The sequence below is a fragment of the Ahaetulla prasina genome, chromosome 2 (genome assembly GCF_028640845.1).
Source record: "Ahaetulla prasina isolate Xishuangbanna chromosome 2, ASM2864084v1, whole genome shotgun sequence".
NCBI classification, from domain to species: domain Eukaryota; kingdom Metazoa; phylum Chordata; class Lepidosauria; order Squamata; family Colubridae; genus Ahaetulla; species Ahaetulla prasina.
Genome location: NC_080540.1, coordinates 75,187,813 through 75,207,347, shown reverse-complemented (window position 1 = coordinate 75,207,347; position 19,535 = coordinate 75,187,813). Strand labels below are relative to the sequence as shown.

Below are 19,535 nucleotides of genomic sequence, written 5' to 3'. Positions count from 1 at the left end.
GGTAAGGATATTGGATTATGCTGAGAAGAATGTGAATCAGGTTTCCTAGTTACATAAAATTCCTAGGCGCAATTATCCTTAATAATTGTCAGAGATGATATGTACTGATTTATACATGGTTGCCTTAGCTTGGATATTATTTACTTTATGCATGCTTTCTCTAACGAAGTATTCAAAGTATTGTAATAGCAGGTGTACCTAAATCAACAGAATCTTTTCATGTTTTAGTTATCCTGCTGCTTACTGCAGTTCAGACCTTTTGCAGGATTTGAAGAGCAATAGCTGTACACATTAGTGTCTTCTAAATTGAATTGAGTGAATCCTAAAGACCTAAAGGATATTTCTTCTTTTGTCAATACTAATTTCTTCCTCCTTATTTTGATGGGAACTGTGCATGTTTCTAATCCTCATGGACTGCCTTAATGCCAAAGAACACTCACAATGTGTCATGCTGCTACAACAATGATGGGATAAAAATGAACAAGCTGTGCTTATTATGACAGCAGAAAAGAAAGGGAAGTACTGTTGGAATTGCTTAATTCTCACTTTGTTCTGAGAGTAACATTGTCATTCTTCAAAGCAATGCAAGCTGATCAATACAAATGTATTTTGTACTACAGTTCAGTGAATCTCTCTCTCTCTCTCTTTTTAACATGTTCAGTGGATTCAGCCTTTGTCCCAAAGCTGCATTGCTAAGTGGCAAAGTTTATGCTGTAAAACAGAAAGTCCAGGTTGAATTCTTGGTATACCCGGAATATCTGGAAAGGAGTTTTTGTTTAAAACTCTGATGAACTGCAGCTAATCAGCATAAACTAAGTTAATTAAAACTACAGTCTTCCTCATCATAATTCAATTTCTAAGGTTCTTAATACTATTGCTTTTCTTCTCCTTTAGTTCAAATTATTGGCAAAACAGTTCAAATTGGATCTGACCTAGAAGGAGGCTCAGCAAAAGCACTTCACTGAGGACCAGGAGCATACTTTTTCCAAGCAGAGGGAAGACCTCTGGGAGTGCAAGGCCTGGTACTTGCGCCTAGAGGCTCAGATGGCTGAGATGGTCAGCCAGTTCCAGGCCATGATGCAGTCCCACTAGAACAAGGCCTCTGGCTCCTTGCCACCAGCAGTGCTTCCCTCTAGCCTTCGGCCAAAGCCCCACACCAGGGGCTGAAGCAGACCCCAAGTCGGAATTTCTGCCCCCCTCCGACCCGCACAAAAAGACACCGAAGTGGGAGACTCTCTGCAGCAACACAAACATTCATTGTATGTATCCAGCCCAGGAGCTGTAGTTTGAGGATCCCTGATTTTAAAAAAATGTAAATAAATTTTCTGCGGATCACCAGTGGTCCATGGACTACCAGTTGGTGACCGCTGGTCTAAATATTCCTTACACTGGTAAGCAAGTATAGCAACTTTCATAGAAAAAGGTGTAAGAGCTTATCACTACCTGAGAATATCTACTTGAAACTGAAGTTGGCTATTTTATGTTTCTGGTTCTATTTGAATCAAAATAACAATCTTATTGTTGCAAGAAACCTGAGAGTTATAGTGTGGGACTAAATTCTGCATTTGTTACGACAAATCAGAATCCTTGAATTGAGCTGAAATCTTTGAAAAACAAGAATGATACTGAGTTTTCCTGATTTTCCTCCAAAGACAGTCCACAAGTGGATTGAAGTCCATTTGCAGCAAAGCAAAAAAAGGAATCCCATGTTCTTTTCCACTAACACTAATTTTAATCCCTGAACACTGACATGAAAATCATTACAGCCCACCTGCTGTTGAATATTGTTTCTGGTTGTGAAATCATGTGACAATCTTTTCAATGCCTTTTATTCGCCATGCCCCACCCCCACTAGTTCTTAGAGGGGATAGCCTGATCTGGGTGAGGGATCAGTTCCTTTACAGTCATTTGAGTGTGCCCAAATTCAGGGTCCCAATAGACTTTGGCAGAAGGATTTTGTTTAGTTTTTGTTTAGTTTGCTTTTAATGTCATTTACTTTTTCATATTTTTTATTAGTGTTTTTTTGGTAGATCAGTGCATTTAATAGCTTCCTTAAACCTTCAACAAAGTTTTGTTTGTTAGCTGTCTTACGGCATTTATGAAATCGTGACAGATAACTAACACTGGCTTTGAAGCTTGTGTTCATGTGCTGTTGTGTTAGTTGCTGACACTTATTTCCACTTTGGATGGAATAAGACCACATGAGGATTGCATGAAGATAAAAATGCTACTTCATCGCCGCTACATTGAGTTGTGTTGCCTTGCCATTATCCTATTTTCTTACCCAATTTCTGTTTTACTGCTATTTTAGTTGTACTGCAATTCACATTTCTTCAGTTAGTCTTTATTTTATAAATATCTGACATTGTTGATTTTTTATAGCACAGTCTTCACAACATACAGTATGTAAGGGATACCTTTGGGCAATTTTTCAATCAAATGTAAGTAATATTTTAGCTCAGATTTACTCTCTTTTTCTGTCTACTCTGGAGACCTTCAAAACCAATGTAAAATAATTGCAAAAATAAGAAACCCAAGATCCTTTTCTATCCATCTCAAATGCCTTTGAAACCCTAATGGAGAATATATTATAATTACACTAGTGCTTAGAGATCAACAAAAATTCGGTATGCCAAGATTATCGACAGAAACAGTATTGTATATATAAAAAAGAAATCTTGCTAATGCATGTACAGAAACAGCTGACTTACTTGGACAGCTTTTAAAACAGTGGACTTTATCTCTTATTTGGGGTAAAATACAGATTCACATTTTATTCATGTCATCTGAAGTAAGCTGAACGGAGGGCTGTAAAATAATGAATATTATATATACATAATTAAGATGCCTGTTTAGCTCCAAGAAATAATATACAAAATTAAATATATGGGAACAAAAAAGCTCCTACTCCAAACAGTTATGCCATTAAGTGATATAAGATCCACATTCTTTGCCCCAATGCATTGGAAGTCTGTAATAATACCTGTACAAACTTTTCTTGTCACCTTTGTTGAGGAATATAATATAATATAATCACAATTCAAAAGACTGGAAAATATCCTGCTGATGTGCAGTCTGTCATCTCATTTTCTTGTTAAACAGTGATGCAAAAATACTGAACCCAAGGACATAGATTATGGGCAATATTAAGCATGATGTTCATCCTGTGTAATCTGGTTTTAGGTTGCTATGCATCTAATAACAGATTACAATTGATGTGATTATACATTCACAAAAAATGTAATCAGCAATAGTTTCATTAGATGTTTATTGGGTGCTGCAATGGTGTTGGCAGTTTTTGCATTTCTTGTTACGCCTATGTAACATTGCTGCTCCCCCTACTGCTTTGGTTCACAGTAGGCTTCCAAGTAAAATTCAAGGTGCTAGTCTACATCTATAATGCCCTCCATGGTATAGGGCCAGGCTACATATAGGAACACATTTCTCTTTCCTGCCTGCCCCATCAAACCTATCAGCAAGGGCATGCCCAGGCCCCTTCTATTAAACAGTGCCATCTTGCTGGATTATGAAATCATGCCTTCTCAGTGGCAGCATCTGCTCTGTGGAGCAGCAGTAGGAAGGGAACACTCCAGTCCCACCAACCTTTCACAAGGCATTGAAGGCTGTTTCCCAGGCTTTGGATCAAAGGTAGACGGACTCCGCTATTCAACATAATGTAACAGAGTTGGAAGCGACCTTGGAGATCTTCTAGTCCAACCCTCTGCTCAAGCAGGAGACCCTATACCACTTCAGACAAGTGACTGTCCAGTCTCTTCTTAAAATAGTAAAGCATTTTAATGATGATAGTGATAGAGCACCCATAACTTCTGAAAGCAAGGCCGTTAGGAAATTTCTCCTTAGTTCTAGGTTGCTTCTCTCCTTGATTAGTTTCCATCCATTGCTTCTTGTCCTGCCTTCAGGTGCTTTGAAAAATAGGTTGTGTTGTGCCTCGTCCTCCTCAGCCGGGCCCCTCCCGTCTTCTCTCGAGCCTGCTATCAGACTCAGAGTCTGATAATGAAGATGAACGGCCTGTCATGCCTCCAGCCCCCGGCCCTGGCCCCATGCCCGGAGAGGAGTCAAGGAGTGAAAACAGAAATCCAATACAGCTCACTCATACTGTGTGTGTTCCTTCGACGCAGCCGTCAGAGCAGGAAGTCAGCCAAGTGGTGCAATTACCCGGACCTGCTCCCTCTGACCCCTCCCTTTCCCAGATGCCGACAGTAGAGACAGCTGAAGACAACTGAGTGGGAGGATCCTCGCTTCCTGAGATCTGAGAGGCGACGCCAGCAGAAGGAAGGGTGGAGCAGGCCTGGATAAATGCTAAGTCATGGAGCCACACCCCACAGCCTATATAAAGGACCTGCTTTTGGCATTCCAACCTTGAGTCAAGCAAAGTCTCATCTAGTTTGCTGAAGTCACGACGTGGACTCCTGCCTGCCCTGAGAAACCTCGAAAGAATTTGGCAAAGCTGCAGAGGCTTCATTGCCACGTTTGATACAGACTTCATTGACCCGGTCGTCGGAGGGGGAGGGGGACACGACAAGTTGACACATCTTTGTGGAAGCCTTTCAAATATTGAAACACTGCTATCATGTCTCCTCTAGTCCTTCTTTTTACTAGGCTAGACATTACCCAATTCCTGCAACCGTTCGTCATAGGTTTTAGCCTCCAATCCCCTAATCATCGTTTTGCTCTTCTCTGCACTCTTTCTAGTGTCTCAACTTCTTATTTATATTGTGGTGACCAAAATTAGATGCAGTATTGCAGGTGTGGTCAGTGATTTAACTTTGGTGGGGGGTTATGTTTGGTGAACTTTTCTGTTCTAATTTTGTGTGCTCAGTTATTTATGTGAGATGGACAACTATATAAATACAATAAATAAACAATGAAAAGACCTTTAATATGATGCAGCATAAAAAATTGAAGAAAAGGTAGATAGAATGGAAATTGATATTTTTCCTTTTCCTTCCTTTGTAATTAATTGGATCACAATGTAGTACTCTACTATTCTACCTTAGCTGGGGTTACTAAAAATGGAATTATTTCTTCATACCATCAATGAAGTCCCTTACCTTCTCTTATTTTATTTTATGTGGAAATTTCTGAGTTTCTTTATTACACAAATGGATTGTAATTGAAGACAAATTATTATTAAGGTGTACTTAAAAATATGTACCAATATTTTACAATATTTTAGTAATTTGTTAGAGTATTTGGCTAATTGCATAATATAGTCTAATATTCACTGCAGATTATTCAAGTTCTCAGTCAACAACAGAGCATTATCTGCATAGAAAAGAACATACACTTTTTATGTCTAATTCATGCTAACAGTCTAGAGATTCTCAGTCATCCAGGTCATGGTTTTCTCAAAGGTGCTTTTTCAGGAGGCAACTGGACTTTCTTGTTTTTTCATGCCAGCGTATTTTATTATATACTTTCTCTAAATCAACCAACCTACATTTTCTGTTTCACTTTCATATCTATGATAACCTAAGGAATTTTAGCAAATACTAGATTGTATGTTACAATAAGAAGCATAGATTTAAAATTAGTGCATTGAAGACCCAAATTTGGCAAAGAAAACAGGATTCAAAGTTACACATACATGGCAAAAACAAAAGCAAGTAGATGAATCTATGTGTCATAGTAGAATGTTGCAATTGGCTGGTTCCAAATGATCAAGTTAAGTTCTGAAAGACTGAATAATTCTGAGCCTATCCTTGACTGTTCGTGATCTATAACAGGGGTCGCAAACATTTCGGACCTCAGGGACCAGTAATTCATAATTTTAAATCCCGCGGACCACTAATATGATTTTTTTTAAAAATAGTATTTAGTGCAATATAAAAAATACAAATAATTTTTCTGCGGACCACCAAAATTTTCTCATGGACCACCAGTGGTCCGTGGACCACCGTGGATCTAGAAGAACTGTGGGAAACTTAAAGAAGGCTGAATCATTTTTGTTCTTCCTTTCACACAGCCAGTTTGGTCTAGTGGCTAAGGCATGATATGAGTTCTAGCCTCAGCTTGGGCATGAAAACCAGTTGGGTGACCTTTGGCCAGTCACTCTCTCTCAGTCCAACCCACCTCATAGGATTGTTGTTGTGGGAAAAATAGGAGGAATGAATATTATATATATATTGAGTTATTTATAAAAATAATAAAGGTGGGATGTAATTAACTTAAAATTTAAAAACCCTTAAAAGCATATAGTGGGTCATTGACCATTCCTATCATCATCGTCGTCGTCGTCATCATCATCAACATCATATCGTCATCATCATTCATGGAGGAAGAAGAGAAGAAGAAAATATACTTTTCTTAAGCAAAATCTTTAATAGGGATTTTATTAGAAAGTTTTGTTACTTTTATTTTTAATTAAATACTACTCTCATTTTTAATATTTTTTATCCTAACCTCTGAAGGTCCTTTCCTCTTAGCTTTATATGAACAATAATATTAAGATGTCCAAGGTCTCTTCAAATTAATGATTTCATTTTATGACTTTCCTTGCAGAAGTGTCTGCCATTTTTCCCTACTGATTTCTGATGCAACCGATGTCATTCAAATGCTAGCGACCTGCAGACCCGCCAACAAATAATTTGCATTTTTTAAATTAGGCAATAATCCTGTGAGTTGAAAAAATAATGCCACATCTAGCCATCTAATCTATTCTTTCTTCTTTTATATTCCTCATTCCCATATTCAACTTTTATTATAAATAGAAGCTACTGATAATGTTGATAATTTGTATGGGAGAGGAGAGAGTATTGAAGGCTTTGCCAAACTTGGTTCTCTAGTCTTATTGTATGGTACCTTTTATATCTGCATATTTAACAGCAAGAACATTTTTTATTTTTATATTATGATGATGATGATGATGATGATGATGATGATGATGATGATGATGATGATGATGAAGGAAGTATGACTCAGTGTAAGTTATTCTTGAAGCAGCAACTTTAATCTTGAGCCTTCTTTCCTCCCAATCTTTTAATGCTGGTCGAAGCTGGAGCTTACACACTTGACTGCATTTTGTCTGCTCCTACTTGTGATGGTCAAGGCATGCTCAATCGCTTGTGAATACTTCTAAGGCAGCAGCAAGTAGAGTGCCCAAGAGAACTATCTTGCTAGTCTCCTGATCAGTTTCCTCAAAGCCATATGATTATGAAGCTGTTTTTCTTTTGAGGCCATGGGATCACATATGCTCTTTTCTCTTTCACTTATTATACCACCAGTTAAGTGGCTTTTTGCCATTTTTCTGGGCAAGCCCTGATGGCATTTCTAAGACTAGCCCTGGTGTGGTCTCCCTTCAAAACATCAGGATGAACCTAGCCCTGTTGGTCTTTCGTAAGGCTATGAAGACTTGGTTGGATGTCCAGACCTGGGTCCCCATGTTTGTTAAGGGCCCCACTTCCTGGTTACCTTAACATCCATAGTAAGAGCTTTACTGGTGCCATGTATATTTATTTCATGTTGTTTTAATTCTTATAATTCTTTTTAATTGTATGCTGGCCAGAAGTCACTTGTGAGATGGGTGGCTATTTAAATCAAATGAATAAATACAACAGGTGCATTCTGATCTCAGGGTCGGGCGTGGGGGAGAGGAAGGCAAAAGTGTTGATCTGAAAGTTTTAAGATTCTCAGGATTGACAGATTTGGATTGATTTCTATATTCTGCATCAGGAAAATTTTCTCTCTCTGTAAAGGACATACTTGTCAGCAGTAAAGCAACTAATGTGACCTTGAGGTTTTTGTTGTTGCCTAGCCCTGAATATAGGGTTCAGTTTCTGGAAGAATATATTGATTTATATGCTTCTTCTGAATCTGACAGTGCCAGATATTGATCCTCTGCAATTGTGTATATGATGCATTCAGCACATCTGTATATGTGCTATTGTGGTTCTCTGTCCAAACAAATTCAGTCAGGTTGTTTTCATCAGTAAAGCTCCTTTTAGTTTTCAATATATTTATTCCCTTTCCATCTTAGTTTGTGATGAATAAAAGTTATGATCATACAACTGATCACTGCATGTGCTGAATCGCTTACTGGTCAGCTTCTAGTTGCAAATCAAGTGTTGGTTATTGTATGAAACCCTTCATAACGCAGGGCCAAGATATTTAAGAAATTGTCTATTTCTGATTGTCTCTGCCCACCCAACAAGATCAGACAAGGTTGGCATTCTCTGAAATCTTTCTATTGAACAATATCATTTCATGGAAGAAACAAGGAAATATGACTTCCACACCTGCTATGCTACACCTGCCCTGTGGAACAGCATATTTTGCATCACTGAGAAAACCTCAACCCTGCTGGCCATTAAAAAGGCTCTGAAAACCTGGTTCTTCCCTTGGGCAAGGCACCAGGATGTGGTATAAGCAATCAATATATGTCAACATATATCTTGTACATTATTGCGCCTAGTGCTCAGGTTTTCATAGCAGGTTTTGCTGGTTTGTTGGATTTTTATTTTATACACGTGGAAATAAAGACATATGTGCAAACAGATATAGATGTGTTGTTTTTAATGTGGTTCTCCTCCCAAAGTTGCTTGACAAATGGGTAACCATATAAAATGAATGAGTGAGTGAGTGAGTAAATATTTGTTTCATTCATTGTAGAAGAAACTGCTCTATCATTTCATTGCTTCCCTGACTAGTGGATCACAACAGTACTCACATGGTGTATCTCAGATTACCTGGCTATACCTATAAAAAAGAGCAGGCTTTGGAGCCCAAGCTTTCTAGTAAGGATATCTAACTAGTCAGGCTAGGGAGATGGTGTTCAGGGTGTCAGCATTCCAGAAAAAAAAACACCCCACTACAAGTAAAAACTCAGAAGCAAGCATCTTTCAAAGTTCTATTTACTAGGATAGGTAAACTGGCACATCTGGGAAAACCCCAAATCTGAGAGGTCTGGGTTTTCCCTCAGTAAATAAAAAAAACCCAAAACGATCCCCTGATTCCGCAGTCAATCACATGCTCCAATCACCAACCATCCCATCTCAAGACAGCACTCCGACCACTCCTTCTCCAGATGCAGGATCGGCCTGACCTTGACTGACAGGAAGAATGCTATTATGTCTAAAGACAACCCCTCTACTAAATCCCCCCCTCCTACTTTCCCACACATGAGAAAGTGGCAGCACGGAAGCTTCCAGACTAGTATGGCTTCCAAAGCTGACAGGGCTTGTTATAAACATTTCATTGTACTTTAAATGTAATTGTAAGGTAGGATAAACTCTACAAGCTAAGAAACATTTCTTAGTTTCATATCCACATATCTGATAACAACGATGTCCAGAAATGGATGATTTCTTAAAGGCTAATAAAACCTGATGGAGATATTTGGTTTAATAATTCTGTTTATACAAGTCATACACATTTAATGTATGTTTTAGTGCAGGGGTGTCAAACTAGTGGGGCATGGGCTGGATGCGTCATGCACAGCCCATGGCCACCCCGGCTCCACGAATGGGAAAAACATCTTGAAATGTCACGTGACGGCAATGTGACATGGCAAGTTTGACACCCGTCTTTTAGTGGCTTGGTATATTTTGCATTCATTTTATTAATAAAAAGGATGGAGACCCTTAATATGTCTACCTCTATTTTTTAATTACAGTAGGGAAAACTCTAGATATAAATTGAGGTAAATTGATTTTACCTGTGCAATTGGAAAATCATTCCTTTTGTTACTTATTAGTAATGAATGTCATTAGAATGAGATAGATAGTATGATAGAAGCCAAAATGCTTCTGGGCTTTTCTTCAATTATAATTAGTTGTATGTGTTCTTAATTGTCATTTAATTCTCAATCATAAGCTCTGAATCCTGAGAGCATTTACTATGTCCTTGCTCTCAGCAGGGTTATCTCCTGTGCTTTGGTTTGCGAATGAGTCAAAAGTCAAAGTAAATAAAAATAGCCTCTTAATAGAGTTAGGACAAGAATTACACTTATTTTAGTGACAAGGGACTGTCTTTTCCTGAGGCATCAGTTAATAAACTTACACTATTTCAGGAATACAGATACATTTTCCAGTTCTGTTTCAGAGAGAGAAAAAGAGAGAGGAAAGAGGGGGAGAGAAATGCTATAGCAGATGAAAAAAGCAACATGTCCTATCTCTATTTGAATTTAAGCACAGCAGTTGCCACAAGAAAGGCATAATATGTTTTCTACCTCAGCAGACTACTTTTTCTGACAATGCATCTGTTATGTATCTTTAAATGTTTTGGCGGGAAACAAGCACGTTGCTGATTGGTTGAAGCCGCCGGTTAAACAGTATATAAGGAGAGGTTTTTCCCCAGCCAGGTTGCTGGGTTCACCCTATATTAAAGAGCTGTTGTCACTACCCTGGTCTCCAGCCTCGTTACTTCCCGAACTTAACACTGGCGACGAAGGTGGGATCTCGAGGCTAAGAAGCACGGAAGAACCGAACCCAGCAAACCCAGGGCAGAAACGCGGAGATGGCCAGTTACACTCCACCCGCGCCGTTTGACCCAGCCAGAGAGAAATGGGGAACGTACATGACCCGTTTCGAAAGCTTCCTAGAAGCGAACGAACTGCAAGGAGTTCCAGACAACCGCAAAAGGGCATATTTCTTGAGCCACTGCGGTCCCGAGGTCATTGACATCGCGGAAGCCCTGGCAGAGCCAACGCCGGTACAATCGGTATCGTGGCAAAATCTGCAAACCCTGCTAAAAAACCATTTCGCGCCAACGCCGTCCAAATACGTGCGGCGTTTTGAATTTGGAGAGCGCCGAAAGCTAGAGGGCGAATCCATCAGCGACTACATGGCCGCCCTGCGGAAAGCCTCCAAAGACTGTGGGTACCGAGACCTGGACGAGGCGCTGCTAGAGCAACTCATCTGTGGGGTCAGAGACATGCGTTTGCGGAGGCGGCTGCTATCAAAAAGCAATCTAACGCTGGCAAACGCTCTGGACGAAGCCAGAGCGCATGAAATGTCCACCCAAGCGGCGGAGACCCTGCAAAAGCCACTCACACCGAAGGCGAGCACAAAACCAACCCCGGTGCACCAAGAAGAGATCCAGACCGAATCAGACGGCGAGGATGAGGAAGAGGTTTGTCGTACCGAGAAACGTAGCTGAGTCCCAGGAGGTCCAGCGACGCCATCAGGTTCCCCTTGGAAACAGCAGGGACGACTCTGCAAGTAATCCAAGGCCGGATGGCCTAGAAAAAGAGTCTGCAAGTAATCCAGGGCCGGATGGCCTATCGAAAGAGCTGGGAGGAGCAAACAGCCCCTCCGACCAGCTCAACCCACTCCCAAGGACTGAACCGCGCAGGTCCGAAAGAATCAGGAGACGCCCAGGTTATTTGCGTGACTACGTCGAAAAATAACATGTAAATAATATGTAAATATAGGTAAAGTGTTTTCTGGGAGGGGAGGAGTGTTATGTATCTTTAAATGTTTTGGCGGGAAACAAGCACGTTGCTGATTGGTTGAAGCCGCCGGTTAAACAGTATATAAGGAGAGGTTTTTCCCCAGCCAGGTTGCTGGGTTCACCCTATATTAAAGAGCTGTTGTCACTACCCTGGTCTCCAGCCTCGTTACTTCCCGAACTTAACAGCATCTGCTACCAGTTCTTGTTCCCCAGGCAGCCCTGCTCACCAGCTTTCTTGACAGTATCTTTGTAATCTTCTGTTGACCTTTTCAACTTAACTGTTTCAGGACTTTGCAATGGGTCAATAATTCTGGATGTTTGTACCAAAGGATTGAACACTGGTCCCTTGTTACAGGAAGGCCAGTAGATTGAAACACTATATAAATCTGATTATTGCTCAACTTGCTTCCTACCGCCTTTCTCTCTCATGCTCTTCGTCTTAAGTGTGTGTTTCTGTCCACCTTGGCACTGTTGGGAGGAAAGCTGTGGCTGGGCTCCAACCCACAAGGAGCTTGCAGCTGCATCGTGTGCGGGGGACGGCCCTGCATCCAAGCTTGGGGTTGCTTTCCCCTTGGTATGTGTTGTCATCGCAGGGTGCTGACGGCTTGGGTCTCTGGACCCCTGCAGCAGTATCTATCCCTGCCCATCTCCTGGCAGCTTTTGTGTGGGGTTTGAAAAGCTGTGATTAACTGCACTTTGTCTGTTATTACATTGATCTATTATTTAGAAAGCGAGGAGATGAATATTTGATAGAGCTCAGAGCCTGGTTGGAGAAAGAAGGGCAAAACATTCAAAGGGGAAATATATAGATTATACGCTTCTACCACAGCAAGGGTCTGCCAGATCGGTCAAACCTATGCTCAAGAAAGCTTTGGGGAATGGTGACTTGATGCAGTGCATCATTTTGTTTTTCTTTTCTTTTTTCTTCCAGGAAAGCAGCAGGGATTTTCTCCCTTCTTCTCTCTTTTCAGCTTATTTCCAAGTTACAGGTCTTGGTTATCAGACAACATGATAGCCACATTTTAAAAAAATAAAGCAGTGGGTTTTTTTTGGTATACAATCTATAGTTTTGGTTTTGGTTACTATATTTATACTATTGTAAAATAATGGTAAATAAATAGGCATGCTGCTTATTTATTGAGAGTATGCTTAATTTCCCAGCACTCATTTTTGAAAACTTTTTTCTTCCCCGTGCAGATTTTATTCTTTCATTTAAAAAAAAAAGTTTAACAAAGGAAATAAAAAAAACCCCTTTTGGTGGTTATTCTTTATTCTGTTCCTTTGTGAGTGTTCTGTATAGACAGGATGAGACCAGTTATAAACCACAGCTAAAATAAGAAGCTGCTGTAAAAAGACTTAATTTTCCTTGTTTCACAATTGAAAGCCTATCTCAGAGCATCATGGTTTACTTGAAACTACATCTTCCAGTAGATATCATGTTTATGCTGCTGTTTATATTTTTCTTACATCTAATGCACATTTGTTGACCTTCCTCATAGTACTTTGTGATGTCATCATTTCCATCTTACAGATGAACTACCCTCTAAAAAAGGGAAATCCTTGCTGATAAAAACAGCAGGTGAATTGAATCCTGAGTATACATTTATTACATCCCCTGGAGCATATAGTAGCTTCGTGAAGAGATGTGAAAAGGCAAATTTCAATGTTCATCAAAGATTCAGCTCTCTTTGTTCTACTTGAAAAGCTTCCCGAACCTGAGGTGCATGTTATTTCATAGCTATATTTAGTTCCATATATTGCTCATCTTTCGGCCTTATGTTATGTGTCTTTCTCCTACCCCTCAATATACTGATAATATTGGGTGCAGTTACATTGGCAGTGCTGGTTCAAACTTGTGGGAGCTGAAGTTCTACATTCAAAGAGCTACAGGTTCCTCACCTCTGGCCTGGCTGAATGACTCACAAACTGATCAAAGATCCTATTTCCCACCAACACCTCATTCTTTGATTTTACCTCACTTAGCTCTGCAGTGGGGTTGGTTTTATTCCGTGTAAGTCTTTGAAGTGTCTATCATGTCATATTTGAATGTTGTTGTGAAAAAGGAATATTTTTGATGGGAATTCTGCATCAAGAGTCTGCCATCTTTCTTGATAACATAGCAGGCATCTCTTTTATAATTTCAAAGGGCAAACAAATGTAGGAAATATACTCAGGAAGAATGTGTTACTGCATCAGATGAAAGGCACATCTGTTCCTAATTTTTGGAATATTAGCTATCCAACAAAGCATGCAGGGCTCAACCCCTGCTGCTGCAAGAGTTATTCAGTGGTATGCTCCTCTTTGAATTGTCAAATGTGATTTTTTTTCTAATGATATTGTAAATTATTTTTGTGTTGTATGAAAACAGTATTTTCTATTGCCTATATGGAATCCATTGCTGTGGGCTGATTCTATATTGTTAGAAGACAAAATGTGTGTGTGTATGTGAGTGTGTGTGTGTGTGTGTGTGTGTGTGTGTGTGTGTGTGTGTGTGTGTATATATATAGGTCTTGGCATATTCGGGTCTTTTCCCATGTAAGGTTGTTTACAACCTTACACGAGAAAAGACCCGAATATGCCTACATACCTATACCCGTGAAAACCTACGAATATGAATATACTATATATGGAATGACACTAGACCCACACTCACGAGGTCCACACAGGATGTCACCACCGCACATCCACCCAGAAAGCAGACCCAAACCCACACTGATCATGAAGCACGACCAAGGACCAGAAGCCAGACCGCAGCTGCAACATTAGCCATTTCAAACCCCTCAATCCATACATGCAGCAGACTGATACCCACTATGAAGATGTAGCACGACCACGAAGCCAAACAACAGCTATGCAGCTCACCAGCTCAAATCCCCCTGCAACACAGACTAAACTGAGCACAACCAAGCCCCCACCCAAACAGGACACACCCCCATCCAATCAGAGCACAAACAACCCCCCATCCAATCAGAACACAGCCAAGCTCCCACCCAATCAGTTCAAACCCCCACTAGCAGTTAAAAGGAAGAAACAGCTGCGATCACACATTGCTCCCAGAAGCACGAAGCTGAAGCCTGAAGATGACGAATGAGACTTCGTCGAAACGTCGCCAAGACACTTCCAATTTTACACGGGAGAAAACCTGAACAACCAAAGACCTACATATATATATATATGTAGGTCTTTGGTTGTTCAGGTTTTCTCCCGTGTAAAATTGGATCTATCTATCTATCAATAAAGTTATACAATCTGTCATAGCACCTCTAGGTGATTTCTCTCTTTTTTTCTCTCTCATTCATTTAATCTCTCACATACTTACTAATACCCTCTTAATGCCATAGGCTTTTCTCAAAGTAAAACTACACTACTTCCCTTTAAAATCAAGGAGTTGGGGCATTTCAGTTTTTTGCTTGTAATTGTATGTCCTGCTCGTCATCTCTATAAATGAGAAAGAATCAGGCAATCATTCATTCCATCATCCAGCTATTATGTATTGATGCCATGCTCTTCCATTTCATCTAAGTTCTCTTTCAGGCTAAAGCTGGCTGTAAAAGTCACCTAGTTTCAATTCCTTGCAAGCTAGTTTTACACATGATTCCGGCTTTTTGGATAAGCCTATTCTCCAGACACCCTAATGATTAACTGTTTCTGATAACAGCAAATATTTTCATGCTCCAACATGTCCTGTAATTTGTGCATATCTTATACTATTGCAAACAATGACATTATAAATATGAATTACATTAAATTAGGTGTTGTGTTGACTGAGCAAACATAACCTATTATTTGTTGGTTAAGGCTAAAGGGCTGTGCAAATTCAGTAGCAAGAATTGAAGAATAAATTGATTTTTATATGGTACTACAAAACACATTTAAAAATAAATAAGGCCAGTATGGGCCTAATTTGTGATCATTCCCTTATGACACTAAAAAAGTTATTTCTGGAGAGATTTCTTTAACCAAGAGAATGGGGTAGAAGGGTAAAAAGCATCAGAGTGATGATGATAGTTTATTGTTGATGGATGAAACATTTCCTGAATATTAAACTTATCCAGAAGGTTTGAGATTGTTCAAGCTGAATAAGAGTTTTATAAATAAAAGCTGCATTGCATCATGCCTTTTTTTAAACCTTGGTTCAGATCCCAACACTGCTTGGTGTTCGTATTCTTTGAGTTTAGTGATACTGTAATTTGGCCAGCAATTCAGTATTGTTGATAAAGGTGCATAATTGCAGCACAAAATTGTTATAATTACAGTCTATATAGCATGCTAACTCTTTGACCCTAAGTAATCACTGTTTGGCAGATTCTTTGCAGTCAGAATCTTCCTTGTTGCTAAAATTAGTTCTCCATAGACTGCACATATTTGCAACTGTCTCCTTGTAGTTGAAAAGATCCAGCTTAGCTCCAAGCTTGTATTTTGCAACAACTGCTTCAGTGGGGCAAGGAAACATTTCTTAAACTAATTGATGTGAAGAGGCTTGTATCTGAAAGAAGAACCATACAGTAAATAAAGAGAATCTACTTTTATTTTATTAGTACCTTCAATGTCATATTGTCTAGATTAATCCCTACTGTCTGTCCAAAAGTAGAATACCAATTCTGTTATTTATTGTGATATAGGAGGGAAGGGGAGAAGGACAAGCTGCAAATTCTCATCATCTAATTTCAATGGACTTAGAGAAAATCAGATAATGCTCAACTCTAGCAAGATCAAGTGGCTATGGATTGTGGGGCTATCTGGATCCTGAAAGTTTCCATCTTTTGTTCTGGATGGAATTGCATTATCCCAGAGAAGTCTGATGCTCAGTTTGACAGCTCCTGCTTGAAAGTGGCAACTATGGTTTGAAGTTGCCCTTGCCTGATTGCCCCCATTTCTAGTTTGGAAGGCTTTACACTTGCCTTGGTTACCTCTGAATCACTGCAGTATATTCAAGACCATTTATAAGCTACATCTGGTCAATGCACTAGCACATGCAGTTATGGGCACACCTTGGTACATGCATATAAACCACTGCTTAATAAACTGCACGGGAGTAATTCAAGGTGCCAATCGTTATTAACAAAACCCTCAGGGCACAGTGCTTGTGAACCACCTATCTCTGATTACTGTTGCCTATACAATAAAATCAGAAAGATAGGTTTACTGAAGGTCCTGTTACTGAAGCCATCTATTGGGACCCAGGAGACAGACGTTCTGTCTCACTGTACCTGCCTATAGAATCTCCTGGGGATTCAGATGAACTTAACCATACCTGCCTTTCAAAAGATTGACATTCTATTTTCTCCCTGGGTTGGGAGCTTTTGTTCCTACTTGACAGTTTCTGACTCTCTGAAATTCTCTGGCAAAATATGTTTTATTGTATTTTAAGATATTTTTTTGGGTTGTGATTTGTTGTTTTTAATAGTGTATGCTGCTAAGACTTGCACATTAAGTGGGTGGCTGTAAAATTGATTGATTTGTTTGTTCATTCACTGAGTAAACGAATGCTGAACCATGACACCCTTAAATTATAATTTATGAGTTGTAAATTTTCATCTAAACATTTTTGAGTGCATATGGACAGGATATGAAATTGATAAAGTGGTGGAAAGGTTCAGAAGTCCATCATTAAAAAATTAACTAAATTTTCCTCAGTCACTAGACTCTATGCAGTTAAACAGATAAAACAATAACATCTTAACAAACAACAATACATAATACAAAAAAAATCCCCCCACAATTTATTTACCATTTAATATCTATCCTTTTGTTTCCTCTATTCTGCACATATCAACCAGAAGGGATGGGAATCTGACTTATAGCTAGCTGAGGGCTCGACTTCCTCAGGAATCAGGTGCTCAAAAGAATCTCAAGTAATCTTGCAGGATATTATCTCCATCACCTCAGAAGTCTCTGCCCATCTAGAGTCAAATTCAGAGTGAATATGAATAATTTCACCTTCAAAGTGCCTGGCAAACTCTCCATAACAATCTTCCATGGACATTTGACCCAATAGAGGAAATTGCCTTAAAAACCACACAGCACTCTGCAGATGTGATAAATGCAGAAATCTATTCCTGCTTTGCAGGAATATGTATAATCTTACCACCAAGAGATCTTGGACTTGGACCTGTGCCTGTTCATTTTTTTCTCTTTCACTAGCATCCAAGTGTCTTCTCAGATGTATAATCCATCTTAGATCAATAGGCCATTTTAGCTAATTGTATTGGTAGTAAATGTCGAAGTAATCAGATGTTTGGTCAAATCTGTATGAAGTCTTCAAATCTTGTAGGAGTAGTCAAAACAAAATTATGGATAAGTTGTACTATTCTGCCAATATGTAAATGACCTTACATATCCTTTTTTATTCTTTCTCAAAAACATATTCAGAAACATCTAATAAGTCAGGTTCTACAAGCAAGACTTAACAAGACATGTTCGGGATATAGTAGTGGGGTTTCAGATTATATATTAGGCACTGAAGTCAATGAGGCGGAATTGCTATCTTCAAGATGTTTAGCTGCTTAGTTAACAAATACTGTTATTCTTTTAATGCCACCTTTTGGTACGTTTTTACTTAATTGTTTTTTTAAAATTATATACCCTTTTACATATCTACAGGACCTATAAAAGGATCTTTGGCTCTGAAGGAGGGAAAGGAGGCAGACATGTATTCAGCACTTCATAATTTGTAATGCATACATGGGGAAGCAGTGGATCCTGGCAGACACCCTGAAATAACCACTCTAGAAAAGACACCATCCTGGGATATTGCAAGAACAGGGGAAACCTGATGGGACATGCAGCTCAATTGCAGATCTTTGACAATCATCCTTTCCACTGCAGAAGCAGCCAGTTATAAATGCAAGTCATTGCAGAGATAAGAAGTTGCAGTTCATGTCTTTTCCTCTGAATCCCTCAGGGAAGGAGCTCTCAACAATACTCCAGATTAATGTTCTGCTGATGCTCCAGGAAGGGATGAAGTAGCGAGGCGATCTATAAACTTTTCCCTTGCTGCCCAGCTACTCTGAGTGTAATTCTGCCGAGTTCCCTGCTTTATGTGCTAGTTCACAGCTTTGTAGCTGAATAGTCTCTGTACTGCTTCAGTAACGTTGCTTCAGATCTACCCTTTGCTTTGCTGGACTTTTAGGAACTGAGCACATTGATAGAAATGGAACATCATGGAACCGTTACTGTAGTTTCTTAGCATGATTTGACATAGAGGAGATAATAACGTTATCTAGTGGCTCATTTTGGGATCAGAATAAGTGCTTGAGACAATGAATGGTTATCTGTTATCTGACAAGTCTTTTCTGTCAATTTGGGGTACATCACAGGGATATCTGGAACAGATCTTTTCTCAGCGGAGATATGTCTGCCTGCATGGCCAAAGCTGTTAACTGGTGATTCAAACATGATTGAAAGTGATGGGATGATAAAGTATCTCAGTAAACAGAAATATGAATGTATTTATTGTTGCCCTGAATATAGTGGGCATTTTTGAATGATGGAGTTATCTCAAGGGTAGTTAAATGTTAAAAGTATATTCTTGTTTTCCTTTCCTATTGCTATGTCTGGCTTCATTATAAAATTAAACAAGTTAATTTATTCAAATAGAGTGTATCTCTGGTTTATTTATTTACATGAAAACTAAATGTGCAAACCTCAAAATCATGCTATGTGAAAATGTACACATGGCAGTTAGTGATGTACAACAATACGATTGTCATTAAGAAACCCAGAGGATGTATTCTAATGAGTAATAGCCTCTACAATATCCTGTAAAGCCTCTACAATATCCTGTAAAGGATATTGTAGAGGCTATGGCTGCTTTCAGATGGAGGACCTCTGTTGCTGTCAATCAAAAGATTCTTTCTGTTTACTTCATTCACAGATTTTTGAATATGTGTATGTTAAAAGAAGTAAAGCAGAAGTTAGTGTGCTTTTAATATATTCATGGATATATTGTCAATTATTTAGGAGGTAAGATTTTCTTTTCTTTTTGAATACAGAGAGTAATTGTAGAATTGTGAGTGCAGAACTTGAATCTTAGATGCTTAAAAATACTGCAGGAGTTTCTTTAATACTTAATTTATTTTGGGATATTTTCCAAGCCTCATCATTAAGCCTTAAATGATATTTTC

The 19,535-nt window shown here is 39.2% G+C and overlaps 1 protein-coding gene across 1 annotated transcript in view; it reads left to right on the top strand.

Annotated features, from left to right (window-relative positions):
- The window catches only part of TEX264 (testis expressed 264, ER-phagy receptor), a 183,050-nt gene that overhangs the window by 134,192 nt on the left and 29,323 nt on the right, over positions 1 to 19,535 (top strand). The gene's annotated exons all lie outside the window — the stretch shown is intronic.